This window comes from Myotis brandtii, unplaced genomic scaffold (assembly GCF_000412655.1).
Source record: "Myotis brandtii unplaced genomic scaffold, ASM41265v1 scaffold14, whole genome shotgun sequence".
NCBI lineage: Eukaryota > Metazoa > Chordata > Mammalia > Chiroptera > Vespertilionidae > Myotis > Myotis brandtii.
Window position 1 is genome coordinate 3,759,266 of NW_005354999.1, and position 5,578 is coordinate 3,764,843.

Here is a 5,578-nt window from a genome sequence, read left to right on the forward strand (position 1 = left end):
AGGCAAAGTTTTCTTTAGGTTTTGGGAAGCAGATTCACAGGAGATGTACCTCCCTACCCTTGATCCGCCTGTTCTAAGGCTATTTGCTGTTTGCTGTGGCACCGTTTTATGCAGTCACACCCACAAAGCCTCCATTGTGTTAATCATTTGAATGATATATAGGTTTGAGTGTCATCATGTTATCTATCTGATTCCCAAAACTTATGTTTTCCCTGTGAGTTAGAATTTGTGCCTCTAATTAATTTAGCAACATCAACTCTAAAATGTTTGCCCTATAATGAGTTTCCAAGTGCCATGAAAACCTCATCGTTCAGGCAAGATAAAAATTGGTATGTTTTCACCAGGGAGCTCATCTTTCAGGTAAAACAACAATTGATATATTTTAGCCAGGGAGCTAATGTAATAACCTTTTAATCCATGGTTGCATCAGGGTAACTATCAAGTCCCAACAGTGTGGGTGAAAATCAGATGGGACTTAGACTGCTATACTGCTGCTTATTTCAGCTGAAAAATAATAAGTGATTTTGGCCTTTTTATTCCACTGTGTGCTGTCACCTGACTCACCCTAGAGCAGTTTTCTGGGCTAGAGACTTCACTTGTTTAGCATTTCAGGCATCATGACTTATCTAAGCATGCCATGCTTAAAACTGCGATCCTGGCCAAACAAACCAGGGTCACTCTGCTGATTCACTCATTTACTCTCCTGATTTTTCTCTTAGGCAAAGTTTTCTTTAGGTTTTGGGAAGCAGATTCACAGGAGATGTACCTCCCTACCCTTGATCCGCCTGTTCTAAGGCTATTTGCTGTTTGCTGTGGCACCGTTTTATGCAGTCACACCCACAAAGCCTCCATTGTGTTAATCATTTGAATGATATATAGGTTTGAGTGTCATCATGTTATCTATCTGATTCCCAAAACTTATGTTTTCCCTGTGAGTTAGAATTTGTGCCTCTAATTAATTTAGCAACATCAACTCTAAAATGTTTGCCCTATAATGAGTTTCCAAGTGCCATGAAAACCTCATCGTTCAGGCAAGATAAAAATTGGTATGTTTTCACCAGGGAGCTCATCTTTCAGGTAAAACAACAATTGATATATTTTAGCCAGGGAGCTAATGTAATAACCTTTTAATCCATGGTTGCATCAGGGTAACTATCAAGTCCCAACAGTGTGGGTGAAAATCAGATGGGACTTAGACTGCTATACTGCTGCTTATTTCAGCTGAAAAATAATAAGTGATTTTGGCCTTTTTATTCCACTGTGTGCTGTCACCTGACTCACCCTAGAGCAGTTTTCTGGGCTAGAGACTTCACTTGTTTAGCATTTCAGGCATCATGACTTATCTAAGCATGCCATGCTTAAAACTGCGATCCTGGCCAAACAAACCAGGGTGCAGAAAGAATACTTTGGCATTTCCTAAATGAGTAAGTCTTCTAGAAATGCAGCACTGAGGCTTTTTATATTTCCTTTCCTTTTATTTTACTTTGTTTTCATTCATTCATTCATTCATTCATTCATTTCATAGATTAGCTGAGCTCATTTGCCTACCAGATGTGTCTTTAGCAATTTATTATAAGGCATTTCTATGATTTCACTTGACGTTGTTATTGATGTTAGCTGTGAAGGTGTTTTGGAAGTGATGCTGAGAAAGCATCTGGTTAAGTTAGCTAGTCTGGTTCAAGAGATGATTCTAAGGCTCATTCACTCAGTCCTCGCATCATCCAGTAATGGGCACCCTTGAGTAACTGCTCAAGAAATGAACACTGTTTCCTACCTCTTGCCTTTATGGAGAAATGCTTTAAAATCAAGCCATGAGAGATTATTTAAAAAGTATCCGTGTTTATCTGCTATTTGCTTAATCCATGGTTTTTATCAATGCTTTGAGTCAGGAGAATATAAAGTTATGTATTCTATATGCATTATTCACTGAAACATTTTAAGGAAAAGCTTAACTGTAAAACAGAGTGACTCATTTCACTGAGGAATAGGCTGACATTTTAGTGACTTGCCATAAATAGTGCAGTGGGACTAAGTAAGCTGACTTTAATGATGAGTTTTACAAGGTAGTTTGTTCCTTCTTCTTCGTGGGCTCCATGACCTTTTCCCGAGAGAGAGATATTTATGGGAAATCTACATCTCTCTTTTATATTCTTCCAAACCTTTAGCTTACTAACTAGGAGCAGAGGAGACAAAAGTGGATAAAATAAGAAAACAAAGTGGGGTGGGGGGAGTGGGAGAGAGAATGCTTTCACCAAGTGAAAGAGACAAACAGTATTCAGAAGACAGCTTTTCATTTTTGGGGTAAAATTAGAATTTTTTTGGTGTGATTAGCAATAAATCAGTGTAACACAGGGTCCTGATTCTCCCTCCACACTGCATTGCTCTGCACCATGAACACAGGTCCTTGGCCCAGACCCTGGTATCACCCTTGATTATTATCTTTCCTTCAGTTCGCCTACATGCGTCTACCCTTTCTCTCCATCTCCCATCCCTACTGCTCTTCGTTTTAAATCCACCAACTTTTAAAGTATATTTCACCTATTTCTCCCCCCACCCCCAGTTTTATTGTGAAATAATTGACATACATCAATGTATAAGTTTATGGTATACAACATGATGGTTTGATTTATTGTGAAATGATTACCATAGTAATTTTAGTTAATATCAGTCATCTCATGTAGATACAGTAAAAAGAAAAGTGAGTTTCTCCTTCTAATGGCAACTTTTAGGATCTACTCCCTTAACAAGTTTTCTGTATATTATTCAACAGTGTTAAGTATAGTCAGCATGCTGTATGTTACATCCCTAGTACTTATTTATCTTATAACTGGAAGTTTGTAACTCCTAACCATTCTCCTCTAATTCCCTTTCCCTCTACCTCTTGCCTCTGGTAATCAAAAGTCTAATCTCTTTTTCTGTGCATTTGGTGGGGTGTTTTTATGGTGTTTTTTGTGTGTGGTTTCTCCTTTAGATTACAGTATTGGTATTTCTCTGTCTGACTTATTTCACTTAGTATAATGTCTTTTAAGGTCCATCATGATGTTGTAAATGGCAGGATTTCCTCATATTCTGTGACTGAATAATACTTAATAGCATGTGCATATACACAACCTCTGTATCTATTCATCCACGAATGAACACTTAGGTTGTTTTTATGTCTTGGGTATTATAAATAATGCTGTGATAAACATGGGGGTACAGATATCTTTTCAAGTTAGTGTTTTTGTTTCCTTTAAATATATTCCCAGAAATAGAATTGCTGGCTCACATATTAGTTCTATTTTTATTTTTTTGAGTAACTTTCATACTGTTTTCCCTAGTGGCTGCACCGGTTTAAATTCCTACCAACAGTGCACAAGGGTTCCCTTTTCTCCACATCCTAGCCAGAATTTGCTATCTCTTGTCTTTGGAGCCATCTTTCTGTCTTAACTGGATTCTCTAGTTCTAACTACCATCATCTTTTTCTTTGGCTCTCAAAAACAAACCAAACCACCTGGTAACTTGTCTCCTGGTTTCTATTCTTGTTGCTCACGCTGCCTCCTCCACAGTGCAGCTAAAGGGATTGTAGTGAAACTAATTCTTGTGGTGTCACTCCCCTGCATGAACAGTAACATGATGTCTCAGAACACCTACAATAGGATCTTAAGTGAATTTTAAACATCAGAAATTATTATTATATGGATTATGTGTGTATGCATGTTATAGATGGAATGTCTCAAGAGTACATTATTCATGGGACATCAATTATCTAGGCATTTCCTCTTTCCCAGAAATGTTCTAGAAATGAGATTTTATTAAAATATACTATTGAGCAGAAATCTCTCTACCTTCTGCTCAGTTTTGCTGTGAACCTAAAACTGATCTAAACAATAGTCTGTTGATAAAAAGTATATCAGTTCTCTTATTTCAGGTAGTATAGGCAGCACTTGAATAGCTAAGATATCTCATCTTGACTTTTTTGTCTATGTAAATTCAAAAGACCTGCCTCTGTTAATATGTTTATCTCTAATTTCTATGGTAGATATGGTAAACTGTTCAGTCTGCATTTAAGAGGATATAATAACAAAGGCAAGATATACTTTTTCTCAGGCAATACTGACTTTATTAATAAGACTTGTTCAATTAACTAATTCATAAATGATATATTTTTGGTCTTGAGGATCTAAGCTCCACATTTCAGCCTAGTCTTTCAAATCTCAAAATTAAATGTTTATAGTAGGTAACTTCAGTTCTTATTTATCTTTTTCAGTATAACTTTTTGATTCAACTACAGGTAAAAGGTGAATATCTCCAGATTCAAAAATTCTTACCAGAGATTGTCTGGGAGTTAATTCATTTTTTGCAGTCACCCATGTGATAGATTTGGTCAGTCCCATTTACTGTGACCAATCTTCTTGGCCATGAACATAACAATGAAGGCTGTAATGATAAGATTTTATTGACTCTTCTTCAATCTTCAAAACAAACTCAAATCAGACCATAGACTTTCTGGAAAATTCCATTCAGCTGAGGACATATTTTTGAAATTTAAGTACCCATAATTAACTTTTTATAGTCTTTAGCTTATTGTTTGTAGGGTTTTAGGAATTACATTCACTGATGTTTGAAATAGTTACTGATGTTATGATATAGTTATTGACTACAGCAACCTTTACTAGTAGTTTCTGTTAACATTTGTTTTTAATGGGACCTTATTCCTCAGAATTGAATTCATTGTTGTCCTCTCCTCTTTTCAAGTACCTTTTGTTTATAATGACTCTAGTTTGAAACCTTATACCTATTAATTGTCTTCGAGTTTTTTTTCTCCTTCATTACCTAAACACAGTCACTGAGTCCTGTCAATTTTATAATCAAGTGCCTCAGAAGTAATTAAAACAACAACAAAAAAGATTCCTCCTGCGGGCCTTGTTCTAATTCAGGCAATTTTTCTACTGCCTTTTAATTAATCTCCCAACTTATGTTTTTCCCCCCATTTAGATTAATACTACATACTATTGACAGATCTGTTTCTCTAAATATCCGCGTCATGCTATCACTATGCTTCTTAAACCTATTGCATACAAGATATCATCTAAATCCTTTAGTCTAACATTCAAAGCCTATCATAATCTGTCATTTGCTACCCTTTCACACACATTTCTCCAAATATTGGCAAGAACGGACACTTCATTCCCCTGTTTTTTAAAAATATATTTTTTAAAATTTCTTTTTTGCTATTCATAAGATACATTATACCATCTACTTTCAATACAAATAGACCTCTTATCTCAGATCTAAGATATTGGTTTTATTTTATTCTTTAAAAATTAGCAAATATTACTAATCTCTTAACTATTCCATGTTAATAAATTTGTTGAACATATATAGCGGGATTTCAAAAGTGATTTATTATATGGGTTATTCAAGAAGCTTTTATAATAGTTGGAGTAGCAAGGAAATATAGAACTAAGTTCAAAATTGTCTGCTTCAGTTTGTAAATTTTTAGCAGTTGAAAACATAAGTATTTACTATGTGTTTTTGTATTGTGGGTTCTTTCTTTCTTTCTTTCTTTCTTTCTTTCTTTCTTTCTTTCTTTCTT